Source organism: Homalodisca vitripennis, chromosome 6 (genome assembly GCF_021130785.1).
Source record: "Homalodisca vitripennis isolate AUS2020 chromosome 6, UT_GWSS_2.1, whole genome shotgun sequence".
Classification (NCBI taxonomy): domain Eukaryota; kingdom Metazoa; phylum Arthropoda; class Insecta; order Hemiptera; family Cicadellidae; genus Homalodisca; species Homalodisca vitripennis.
Genome location: NC_060212.1, coordinates 31,042,607 through 31,057,014, shown reverse-complemented (window position 1 = coordinate 31,057,014; position 14,408 = coordinate 31,042,607). Strand labels below are relative to the sequence as shown.

Below are 14,408 nucleotides of genomic sequence, written 5' to 3'. Positions count from 1 at the left end.
GTTCAACTGTCTGAAGTACCCTCCTAAGATGAAAGGGTAGAAAGTGTGATTACAGACAACAAGTGTCGTCTGAGAGATCTTTAGTTACTACTTGAGATTACCGGGTGGCCATTGTCTTATAACTGTTTTATATTCTTACACGATGTGGTTTTGTATAAGTACCTGTTATCTCTAACAGGTATCAAGGCAAAGCAAGAAAATAATCTTCCAGTTCAATAAACCCCTAAAGTCAAGCTGTTTGCCGAGCCCACTCGAGATTTATTGATTTATTTTACTACGACCATTAAATGTGAATACGTGTGTTACAATATCTATAAATTTAGATATACAATTTTGTTTTTTGCTTGTAATTGGATTATTTAAATAATGTGCTTTCAATTTTACATTGTTATTGAGTGCATTAGGAAATATATCAAAATAAGGTAAAGTGTATGTTTTTAGTATTCAAATCTTCTTATTTTCTTGTTTCTCTGTATATAAAAAACAAATATGTTGAACGTTTTAAGATTTAATGGAACACTGCATTTGTAATTATAGCGTAATATAGAATAGCTACCTGCAAGCTTCATCAAGGCCTTGTTGCTTTAGGGCATCAAAGATTAAGGCACTCATCCTGGTTCTAGAGCTGCATGCCTCTGTGTCACCTGGCTCCTGAAAACCCTTTGTTTTCAAAACACCATCACTAGAACAAGCTAACCTCTGGAGCCTATACTGTTCATTAGGTATTGCTTCCCCTTGACTATAAACCTCCAACCGTTAAGACTGCTTCTGTATTTAATAACCCGACCTATACTTGGAAACATATCTCTATTAGAGACACCCAGTCTCTGACTGATTCTGCCTTCTGAAAGGTTCCTCACATTTCCTGGCATTTAGAAGATGCTCCTGATATTAGGAAGAAAATTTCAAACCTACTACCTAGTAGTAGTTAGGATAACTCAGGTATTCACCTCGACTCTACAAACCTCCCTCTAAGGCTGCTCATATATTAAATAATCCAAATTATTCCTGGAAGTTTTTTTTCACTAGAGACACCCAACCTATGGAAGGGTCAGCACAGTGAAAAATCCCAACCCCTTCATCTTCTAGAAGTACCCAGACTCTTGCACATCCTAAACTATGCAAATTTAACCCAACTAGAAGCATTCAACCATTCATAAATCCTAATATACAGGAGTTCCTGACGTCTGAAAGCTCCTGTATCACGTTACATTCCCAAATCATGGATGTACAAGTATCCGGGAGTGAGCTTCTAGCCTCTTTTTCAGCCTCTGAAAACTTCTTCACTAAGGAGGCTTTCTTCTCTGAAACCGTTTGCTTTAATGGTCTCAGAAAGGCTTATATTACTGTTAGTCTTCGAAATTACATTTTCTGGTTTCTGAAAGTACCCTTTTTTGTGGTTCCGGCTTTTGGAAGGTTTCCTGTATTCAGGAATTCTAGCCATTAGAACTTCAAGACCTCTTATGTTTCTTAACTCGAGAAACTCCTATATTCAGCATAACTCCAATCAGAATCCCAAAGTAGTAAAATATTGTGAATTTATTTCATTAAATTCATTTTATTCATTTAATTCTTTGCTGTCTTTTTCATAGTGTAGAGAAAGTAAAATACTGTAATCAAAAGAAATCTTTCTGTAATGCGCTTCTGAGATGAAAGGGTTAATGACACAGCATCTAAATGATCTTTTGATTAAAGAGTAACTACTTGTGAAGTCCATGAAAGGTTTTGCACTCATATAGAGTGTGGTTTTATACAAATGTACGTTACCCACTGCATGTATCAAAGCAAAAGGTAACCTTTCTAGTAAAGTTAATTTGTTAAACTGTCTGAGCAACTCTTCTAGATTAAAGGAAAACTATGATTAAAGACAACTATCATCTGAGCTACGTTTAGTCAACTTAAGCTTTGATTCCTAGGGAGTAATTGACCAAGAAACATTATAGAAATGAACTCCTAATTTTTAGAACTGTTCCACAGTAATTTGTCCTTTACATAATATTGAACTTTTGTAAAGTAAATTACTAAACCTATTGTTTAATTCGTAACATTTAAATTATTATTTACAATTTCCTTGTTTTGCAAAACTCACATTGTTACTATCGACGATGCTATGAATATTAGTTCAAGTTATCAATAAAACTAAATCAAATAGATTTTTATCGTTAGAAACTATTCTTTTAAAATTTAGTAGGTCTAATCAAGTTATCTAATCAATAATTAATTGAATATGAACTTCACAGTAATTGGGGTCTCCCCCATCCACGGATCATTTTGCATAGCTCGAAGATCTCCGCAAAGCAAAGCTAATATCAAGAGCGGAAGGTATTGGACTGTGCTTCCATGCATAAACCTGACTATTCTTAGATGGACAACTGGAAAGGCCACAGGAGATTTCCTGGAGCGGGAGATCCTTCATCACCCAGTTTTGGGATCTTGAAGGAGTTAAGATCCACACAGGCGGATGGAAAAACCACCGGAGAGAGAGGCCCATCAAGCCAGATGGTGACGGTAAGGGCGGAACCATCGTTTATTCAGGCAACCCCTGTGAGAATCGGACCTTTTAAGGAAACCCCGAATCTAGAGAACAACACAGGCCAGTGGCAGAACCTGCTCACAGAAGGCCAAGCGGAAGAAAAGGCAAGCGGACGTTGTCTTAACAAAGTCAAAAGCAACCAGAAATCCAAATTCGCCAAGGGGGCAAAAGTTAAGTCCTCCTCGGGAGGAGTTGAAAACATCGAAAATCTTAATCAAAAAAAGCCAAGCATTAATTCTTGATTAAGCCCTCTGAGAGGACGATCGTTTGCTGAGCTGCTGAGATTTATAGACGAAGGTCGAAGCAGAGCAGACTGGCACTGTTGTCAAGTGTATTCTGCACTCGACGAAAAAGAATCTATTCAGCTCTTGAACCAAAAACAATGGTTGAAATACCAATTCGGCGGCTGTCCACCGAATTTTGGGTCCTTCAGGCCATAAGAAAAGCTGTTCCGGCAATGGCAAGAGATGTGGGAGCGCGAGTTCCGAGGTAAACAGTCAGACTAATCTTCAACATTCAACCATGGGTCGAGCTGCGGAATGGTCAGATGGATTACTATCTCACCCAATTTATAGAGTCCCAAATTGTAGGCTGGCGGACGTGCATTTTCCTCCCTTTCCCTCAAAAATAAATGATTTAGTGTTTTATCACTCGTAGCTCTTCAGTACATTGTCTTCGACCAAGTTTTTGAAAAAGCACGTCCTGGTTACTGGTTGGTAAAATACCAGTGTAGGCATGTAAGATATGCTTTACATTTACAATATCAATTAACTATAATATTAAAATTTTTTCGAATCCTTTGTACTACTTTTAGGTCATTTAATTTATAAAATATTCAGATAATTCATCTCTTTTTGAAAAAATAGCTTTGCTATACCAGTTTTACTTTATACTTGCCCAGGACCGCGACATTCAGAGCCATCTCGATTAGATAACATAAGGCTACGGGTGATGTCAACTTAATAATATAATTGGCATAATATAAATAATATAAGAAGACTTCATCATTGGTTGAAACTTCGCCTCCTAGACTAAGCTTTTTCTACGAGGCAACAACAACTACCTAATGAGAATCAACTAAAAACATACTACGAAATGTGCAAAAATTACCAAACACACGAAATAATAATATTGCATAGTATTAAATAACTTTAGAATTTTTTTATTTTATGTTATGTCACTATTTTTAAGGAGTTACAGTTTCTTTCTAATAATTATGATTATTCATTAAACACACAAGTTCTAAATTAAATTCCATGATCATTTCATTCATTGAATTATTTACACTATTATTTTTATTTTATAATCTGGAAGATCTTAATATAACAACAATTTAACAATCTTAGGTAGTAGTAAAACATCCAGCTACTTTTATCTTTAATTGTACTATTGCACTAATGAACAAAACGTGGTTTTCTCTCTAGCAAACTTCTCTGGCTGTTATCCTAATTTAATTTAACTCTGGACCAATTGGCTGCTTAGAGCAGTAATTAGCAATTAGCCTTTTCTATCTGCACCAAACTGATGCTAATGATAGATTTGAACTTATTCTTGCTGCCTATAAAATGTAGCAGCGACAGAGCAAAGCTTAGGCCAATTTTCTAACAGTATTGAACATTGGAATGGTGTGCTAATCGTATCTAACGAATGACAAACAATGATTACCGTTATTAGTAACTATTCAACTGAATTATACAGTTTGAATTAAGGCACGATGACATCGAGGATTATTTCAAAATCGTAGAGATTTTCGTTCCAAATTTTAATTCACAAATTAATCAATTTGTATTACATACCGACCCTTATAATCACCTAATAGGTGAGGAATGTTCTTTGAATAATAAACATTGGAACAACAAATATACGAAATTCATTTAATGGTAATTCACATTTGCTTCAATACCAAGCGTTGGGTTGTGTATATTTAATTGCCACTGATTGAATTCACCTACAGGTTTTATAAGTTTATTATTTTGTGATATTGTATAAATCAATCACTTGACCTCGTGGCGCAACGGTAGCGCGTCTGACTCCAGATCAGAAGGTTGCGTGTTCAAATCACGTCGAGGTCAAATATACTTTTTGCTTGCATACAGGTTTAGCCCGATTTGCACAGTATATTTACTTGTGTGTATATGTTTAATCGTAATACATAAATAAATATCCCAGGAATCTTTGTGTCTTATTCACAACAAGATTATTTTATTGTAGCGATACGAACGTAACTACTTCACTACGTTATGTGTAACTAATAGAATTCCCTGCTCCTCAACACACATCGCCCGCATAAACCCGTATAAACATCGCCCATATTAAACTCTTGTTTAATTAATACAATCAAAGGCATAAGTCAATTCTTACATCCAATGCATCTATTCAAAGAAAGTTTTTCTTAAATGAGAATTTTAATTGGTTTTTCCATTATAAATTAAAACTACCATACGTTACTAAAGTATATTTTGAAGCGTACATTTTCTCGGTTCGACTTTATTTTGCTCGGAACTATCACACTCAGTAGAAGTCCAGGATCCAAGAGTCAATTTGCACTGTGGAAGCACACAACCTGATGTGTTTAATCGACAGAAAAACTTCTCGCAAGAAATAAATTGGCCGTTAGCAGCTCAAGCTTTGGTGTAAGTTGAAAGGAAAGGTGCCAAAAGGGATAAAAACGTCAAATAAATATTTTTCTCAGACAATATTTTTCTTTGTTTAACTGTCTTAAAACCAACCGCCAGCAGAATCATAAAAATATTAAATCAGCGTCATCTAAGAATTTACATATTCTGAAAGTGGTAACTCTGAGTCTCTTTATTTACAGCTCTGACGGTATATTATTGATGTGCAAAATAATAAAAAATAAAATTTGAGAAAAAATTCTAAAATTTGAACTGGATCTAAATTCAACTTTCACATTGAATAAATCCTTCGCACCATAGCTACGTGGTGTGTAGAAAACTCTGTTGCTCCACTATGCTTAAAGATCGTGTTTGAATCATCGCAGTGCACACAATTGTGCACCTGGTGAGAGAATGAGTATACTTTTTCCTAGATTACACTATTATACGTAGTATAGGTGTGTATGATGTCGAAACACTATATTCCAGAAGATACACTATGATTTGGTGAACTGGAGCTAAACTCAACATTTGTAAACTAAGATAACTTATAATAATTTTTTTCAATCAAGTGATTTTGAAATCAAAGCTTGGGCTTTTCTTCAAGTAATAGTTTAAACAAATAAATACTAATTATTATTAAAATGCACTTTAATGGAACTTGTCTACAAGATGTCGCTGACCTATTTCTATTCAGACGAACATACCTCCAGATCCCAGGAGTCAAGTGTGTGACTGCGTCGGATTCCAGACGCTACACTAAGAGGAAGGTCAACCGGAGCTAAACTCAACATTAACAATGAATCAACCTTTCCCACCATAGCTACGTTATGAGTAAAATAAATATCTTTTCAAACTTTTGATCACCTTCGATACCTTCCCCATTTCGAATTCCATCAATACTAGCGTGGCTAGCTGCCTATTTCTTTCTTAGCAAACATTCCTCTATCGATTTCATAAAAACCAGGTTACGTACTTATGCATTTTGAATGGGCTCTCAGCTCATAGGATAGAAGGAAAAATGTCCTTCCTGCAACGTAACAGTATATTCTGTTCCTTATTTTATCACTAATCATGTTATATCACCATTAGCGCCAAAAGTAGCATTCTCCATCAAGTGATTGTGCATTACGAGTTATGGGGAGACTATACTAAGCGGCTACACTTGTTATTCGATTGTTACTATCGAACTATTTGATATATTATCCAAATTCGATATTATATATTAATCAACAATAACACATCCATCTATGGCCTAGACCTACACATCAGAAATATATTACGATATTTATAGAATGCGTGGATAGCAGTGAGCAATCGCTTTTGTGAAGGCAGTAGCCCAACCCACATGTATATCTAGAAATTCTTTACATCATTTCCTCATATTCATCGTCATTTTCAAATTCTCAACAAATTGCTTACTTATTGCTATTTATTGTTTACATGACATAATGACTACAACTAATAAGTAGGAATCATATGTTTTGTTAAATAAATTTTAATATCGAATTATTCGTTTCGACAAACACAATCGAACCATTCGATAAAAACAACCGAATAACGAGTTAAGCCGCTTATTCAAAGTCTACCTCGAGTTATAAATATCGATTAAAGTCTGGAAAATCATTGATTGTAAAGTTATAAACAATTATTTACATTATATTGCACTTGTAAACAAACAACGGCAGCATAACTCATTGAATCCAAATTCTCTCTGAACATTCAGCATTAATTATTTCACTGGCCAACAACAACAATGTTGAGTCTGTTTGTTTGCATTAATTATATAGCTGATTGAATTCCATAAATGCCCAATTAAAATGTGCAACAGACTGTGAACGCGACTATTGGCAGACCGTACGACTCATACAGAGAGGGAAAAGGTTCCTGCTGTATCTTCCAATCTAGACATATAATCTCACTTTTAGTATTCACAATCACTAGAATCGAAAACGGTTTTTTTCGTTCTCTAAGGACAAGAGGCTATGAAATTGCACTTAGTGCTAAAATTACTTTTGCGCTGCTTCTGGAGCGACAGGATATTTGGGATGGATAATGTTTGAGATAGGGCTTCCTTCTGTCAAGATCCAAGAAAAAGGATTTTAGGCCTTAACCTCGGTTAGTTCTCCTAGGAAGAAGGGTAGGGCATTTTTGTACCAGCCTCTCCATTCTAAGTGGGCAAAGGGTGGCACGCCCTTACGTTTAGGCTAGCAACTGCCTTTACTATAACACTTAGGGAGCTCTACAAACTCCATAAGTGTCCCCCACAGTAGACTAGATCAATCGATCTACCCTTACACACCAATGTGCCGCACCTGGACATCCAAAGTGTTACCCAAATTTAAATGACATATCGGTTTTTTTCTGTGCCCAGTGGTAGGTTTCACTGGAAGGAATGTACAAACCAGAAGTCAGTGAGCCCTTTGGAGAGTCGAAATGGTTGATTTTGGTTGAGGGTGTGGTTTCTAGGGATATACTTTTACATTAATTTTTTTTAGAACTAGCTCTCTGTTTTTGTCACAAGGTAGGGGTACGCTACACCAGTCCTCTATATTCTCATTGATATCATGGTTACCCATAAGACCAATGTAAGAATGTTCGGTAACACTGAGCTAAATCCTATGGAGTGACATGCACCATCATCGAACTCGAAGTTATCTATGTAAAAATCAAGCTTCATTTAAAATTTCAAACATATCGTTAGTTCGTTCGTCCCCTATAGATCGTGGGTATGGACATACAGATAGACAGACAGACTGAAATGAAAATTTTCAACCTCTCGAGTGATAGGCTTCGCTGACGCTCAGCCAACGAACATATTTACAAATACCTTAGTTATAAAACTGGAAAAATTATATTACATTTAAAAATATTTAATTACTCGTTGCCTGCAATTGTAATACGCTTGGTACGTTTAAGCGAATTACACTAGTAACTAATTTAGGTCTACTCCTACAGAAGACCACCACTCATGTAATATTAGAGTAAATAAATATTTTACTTAGTTTATATTGTCTATTGCTATATAGTATATAGAATCTGAATGAAGGAGCTTCACTTAGTGTTCTGTTATTTACTTTAAACATTTTCCTGAAGTAAAGAAAAAATAAAATGTATTTGCTTGTAAGAATACTAATAGTGGGCATTTAATGTAGTGTTTAGGATTATATTGTTATTAAACCCACAGAAGAAGGCTCTAGATAAGGATGTGAAATCTTTATGGTATGTACTCGCATAAGAAAACTCTCTGGAGTAAAGAAAAAATAAAAATGTATGCTTTAACGAATACTAATAGTGGGCATTTAACGAAGTATTTAGGATTACTTGTTATTAAACCGAAAAAATAAGGCTCTAGATAAGGATGTGAAATCTATATAGAATGTACTCATATATGAAAACTCTCGGGAGGGAGTGAGTCTTTTTATTTACAGGACAGGAATAAGCCTCTCTACGTGTCACGTAGCAGGCTTCGCTGAAGCTGCATGTAAAATTTCAAGTCTATAGATACATGCGTTACTATATCACATGTTAAAGTGTCAGACAGCTGTACTCAGTTTGTTTACAAATATATTTGTTCCTCGATATTCTGGTTTCAATCATGGTTACCTCCAAGATCAATTTAACAGAGTTACAAACCCTCAGCCAAATGATATGAAATGCCATGTACTATCATTGAACTCTATATATAATAAAACTCCATATAAATTTTCAAAGTCTTTCGGTCAGTTCGTTTTCTATCATCCTGCAGGCGGACATTTCGAAATGAATTTTTGTTCATCCCTTTTTGACAGGCTTCGCCAACACTCAACCGATAAAAATTCGAATTTCCTTAATATGTATTAGATATTTTATTTTAGTATATGTGATATATCTTAAGTTAAATTTCTAAAAAAAAATGTTTTCTCATCTTATAAATCATTAAAATCTGTATGAATTCTTATCTTAGTTCAATTACGTATTGAAAAATTTATAATCTTATCATCCCACATTTTTCCTGAGACCTGAATCAAAAACTGCCCAATATTCCTTATTGCTTATAAATCTGCGTGGAGTGGTCAAAATAACTGTAACATTTTTCCTGTCTTTTGGGGAATTATCTTAAAGAGAAATGATTCTGAAATTAAAAAATAATTTGTCTAACCAAAAACCTTGTGCATCGCCTTAAAGTAGATCATGTTCCGATCCTCTTTTAAGCCTTATTCTGTCCGTCCTCATGGGCCACTGGCCTTTGCGAGGATTTTATCACACAGAATAAGGGCGAGAGTCGATACAGTACAAGGTCGATGGTACTGATAAAAAGTGCAACAGTCACAGACATAATTTGAACCCGCGCTATCTCTAACTCAGATTCAAAGTCCAACGTCTTGGATCGCTCAGCCATCGGCACTCCCAAGATGAGAAGACTATTACTAGGAGGATATGTTTTTTAGGATATAGAGAGATATATCGAGGTAAATTACGAGACCATATAATGATAGAAGAAGCAATTTTGTTCTGTACATTTTATAGGTAAGTAAATATTTTTACCCATTTATACAATTCTGGTACACATTTTCCAAACAACCTCTATCGGCAACAATCAATATTAGAGCACGTCCACAGAAACGTGGGTCATTTATGGCCCATGCCGTCTTTTACAAATAGACCGTGTGAACCACCAGTTGCCCACGAACATTTCATACTTGTACGTCGTCTTTTAACGTCGGGATTAAACATGTTTAAAGACCTACATTGTCCTATAAAACAACTTTGAATGTTTTTGAATTTTTACCGAAAATCGCAACAAATTGTAAGATGTCATATTAAACGCGTACAAGACGACTGGAAAGAGAATCAAGATGGGCGAAATGTGACGGGCAGTTGTACACGTGACATGAGAATGCGCGAGAATTACAGATTAGACGAAATTCACACGGTTTGGGTAGGTTACCGTGTGGGCTAAGATACTAGGATACTAGTAGATCACGAGGACTATAAGTAGTGCACCGTTTGAGGCCCACGATAAATAATGTATAAACATGACCAAAGCAATAGGAAAATTTCCTTTTTTCTATGAAGATGTGTCGATACACGTAAAAATCAAATATTATATTCTTTTAACATAATCTGCATTTCTGGTATTTTTGAAATGTTCATGTCTAATATGCCCGTATCATTTAAAAATTCGTAAACTCACAGTGAAAGTCTTACATGAAATTTTTGAAGTTGATGGTTTGGGCCCCGTAAACTCAAAAATTGGATAGTTGGATACACCACTGCTTTTAGCGCAGTATGATGAAAACAAATAAACAAATTAAAACCTAATAAATAGAACCAGTCGCATAACAATGATCCTGGCTTCGTTGCTTTTAATCAACATAATTGAGGCCTACTGTAACGGCCCAATTGACGCAGTACACAAACAAAAGTTGCATTATTTACCCATTAACGGAAATGAGTAACCAATATCGTACTGAGCAAATCATATAGTTTTACACTTTTTGTTGTAACATAGTGAATATTTGTTGCAATTTAATGCCATTTAATTAGATGAGCTTTAGCGAAGCCAATCACTCATGGGGTTGTAAAATTGTTATAGACTATCTGTCTACCTGTCAGCACGATACTATCTCGATAACGTACTGACCTATGGATTTGAATTTGAGCGTGAAGTTTCTTTTATAGTGCATTTCAGTCTATGGGATTTGACTGAGTTTTAGTAAATACTTTTTCATTGGTCTTATCGGTAACCATAAAATACGATAAAATAGCTGACTAAATGTGTAAACAAATTCAATACACCCAAAGAGATTCATATTAACACACGTAGCATAATTATGCCAACAGATATATAAGTTTATAGAGATTTGGCGTGTAATACTGTATTTTTTTAAAACTTCATGTGTAAACTTTAAATTTTGCATGAAGCTCTACAATAACGAGTTCTTTGATGTGTCATTTTCGTCTCAATGTCACATTTGAATGAATGTTTGTCTGTCTATCTGTCCACAGGACATCTCGAGAATATAATAAACTATAGATTTAAAATTTTGCATGATACCTTAGCGAACCCTGTTACGCAACGTGATATGATTTACTTCCACATTTTTTATATAAAAGCAACCGCAGTTTCATAATTGTGTAGGACGGAACGAGAAAATTGAAGAATAAATAAATATGTACAACCATATGAGATTTTAACTTAACATACTATCTCTTGTAGATAATTCATGCCGTACATGGAAACAGAAAAAAAACATAATAGAGTGAAATTCAATGTTGAAAGTTGTTGACAAAATCTAATTTTAGCGCACTCCTGCGTTGTACCTCCCCTAACTCGGCATAACTTTTATTACGAGAATGAACAAAAGTTCTTACCTTACCGGAATTCTTATTTAAACTTGGCTATGACAACTAACTCAATGAATACAAATTTGAATTAAACATGTGGTAAGATATCTCGATAAACATCATCTGCAGACTTTAAATTTTGCATGAAGCTTTATTTCTACATAGGCAAGAATAAGTTCTGTGGTAGTCCATGTCCAACCATGGAATTTGACTGAGCGTCACTGAAGCCTATTAGTCAGTATGCTGACAAAATTTGCTTTTGTCTGTCAGGAGAATGTAAACATATCTTTTTTTAATCATATCTGTCTACCTGATCGAAGGTCATCTTGAGAATGATGTGAGCTATAAACTTGACATTTTGCATCCAACCTTTTCGAAGACTGTTACGTGACCCATGGCGTACAGTTGGAGGAATTTAGCTGTGCTCGTAGGGTCCTAATACTATCCTTTCAACAAATAAACGCTACCTGTGTGACGGGTTGCGTTTACGTGCTAGCCGCTGAGATGAAGGCGCACGAATCTCTTTAACGACTTAAACTCACGTTTTCGATTTGCAGATTAGTATTGACAAATACGTTATTTTTAAAAACAACACAATAACAACTGAAAAACAAGGATAAGTCTTATTAATGCTATTATTTGGTATTATCTTATTATTGTAATTCCACTACAATCAGCAATGTCACAAAACAGACTGATTGTAGTGAGTGTGATGAGTTATTTGGGTCAATACGAGTCCTGAAAGGAGGGTTTTATCCATTAGTCACAGGAAATGTTTTTGGGACATAGCGCATAATGCTACCCCGCCATCCCTCCCGCAAATCACCACGCACTCAAGGTCACGCGCGCAGCTATAGTCCTCGAACTGTACTCCTACCTTGACCATAATGGTATATGTTTAGGCAATAATTGAAACTGAACTTTTCAATTTTGAATGACAATAATATATTTCATTTCATTTTTTATTATCAATGAATTTGGCATCATTATAACCTTTATAAACTAATATTAAAAGTAAATTGACATTTTAAAATTGTACTTTTAAAAGAAAACATTGATACTAATGAATTACTAAGTTAATACAAGTTTATTCAGAGGATTATTTTCTAATTTCGTAGACTTTTGTAGTGTTTTCATTAAAATGTAGGCCTACTATTCAATTATTCAAGGATTTTTAAATTGTTTTTACTATTCATACACATTATTTATTACAATTATTTAATATAACTCGATACTAATATAATTTATATATTCATTTCGTTTTTTAAATATAATAATTCAACGAATTAATCACAAGTAACGTACAGATGAATGTGATAAAGAAACATATACATACTTTGAAATTAAATAATTATAATTATAACATTGTACGGTTATTACATATTGTATTAGTAATATAATATTTTTTTATATAGCTTTTAATATAATTATTTAGATTTCTTCGTCAAAATACGTGAAGAATAAGCTTATATCTCTCATAATCATCACCCGAAATCAGTTTACTGTGCTTTCCCGGGTTGACGTCAAGCGCTCAAATTGTGTACCTTAAACATTAAATTAATACTAAACTGTATATTGATTACCATTATTCCTTTTTTATTTTCTCAATATAGGAATAAATTTTTATTGTTTGTTTTAAAATAAATATACAATTTGTATTTAAATACCTGGTCCTTTTAAACGTATGTAAAATGTTTATATTTGCAAGAAATTTATAAAAATGCAAACAACGACATCCACCTGCATGCTGTATCAAACAAGATCATGTTTTATGTATTACTAGCTGACCCGGCGATCTTTGTCCCGCCTTAAAGGCAATATCACATGATCACATTTTTTACTTTTTAAATTAGGATAATTGTAAATAAAAAAAATTAATTATTCAATGATTCTTTATTTGCCATTTATTGTAGCACCTTGTGATAAACTACATTTTTTTGTTTTTTTATTAGGCGCGAAAACAAATAACGCGGATGGTCTTCCGACCCGTGGACATGCCACATTTAATTGGCCATGGGAAAAACATGGATGTTTGAGATTAAGACCACAAACTTTCAACGATTGGCCTTGTGACTTATTTACAGTCATGACGGATCGGAAATTGAAACCGTTTAAACTCAAATGGCATGTCGGGTGGGATCATCGGGATCCTCGGAATGAGAATTTCCTCATCTTTGAGTATTGTGGTGTAAATCAAATTGTTCATCAATTTACTTACCACCAAACTTGTTCCGTTGCACAGTTTTGGTTGGTATAAGTTTCGAAGCATGATTACTACAGAACCAATATTTAGTTGTAAATTGTGCCAGGTACATCCAAGGAGTTTAAACATTCAATTGGATAGTTGGTGGCATCATCTTCATTTGTTACACAGTCAACAGATTTGAAAGAATGCAGTGTACCAATGATCTCATTCTGAAATTATGTAGTTTAAGTCATCTACATCTTTATTCTTAGCTGTCTAAATTGCTCGCTCACTCAACCATTCATTATTTTTGAGGTTAGTAATGATGTTTTGGGAATACTTTGTTGATGAGTTCGTCTTTCGATGAGACAAAGTTACAGATATTCCGAGGAAATGAAATCAATCCGCTCGATTTCGTCGACAGGTACTTGACCATTACCGATAGTCAACAATTACTCAGAGAAATCTTCATCAGATGTATCGTTCAGCAATGCAACTCTCATGTTTGTTGTCAGCTGAAGTTTCCTAACATAGCGCCATAGATTTCGATGATTTGAGGCAAGCGTTTATTCTGTCGGCAGCAGTCGATCTGGGAATTACTGGCAATGTTTGGCGGAAATCGCCAGACAGTAAAATAGTTGCGCCTCCAAAACATTTTTGAGTCATTACGTTTAGATTTTGCAATGTTAGGTTAACTGCTTCCAATGCACGTTTATGCGCTATTGTGCATTCGTCCCAGATGATG

At 34.7% G+C, this 14,408-nt stretch overlaps 1 non-coding gene across 1 annotated transcript; it reads left to right on the top strand.

Annotated features, from left to right (window-relative positions):
- Window positions 1–4,533: 4,533 nt before the first annotated feature.
- Window positions 4,534–4,605, top strand: Trnaw-cca. Its single transcript has one exon. It is a non-coding gene; the product is annotated as a tRNA-Trp (tRNA).
- Window positions 4,606–14,408: the final 9,803 nt, after the last annotated feature.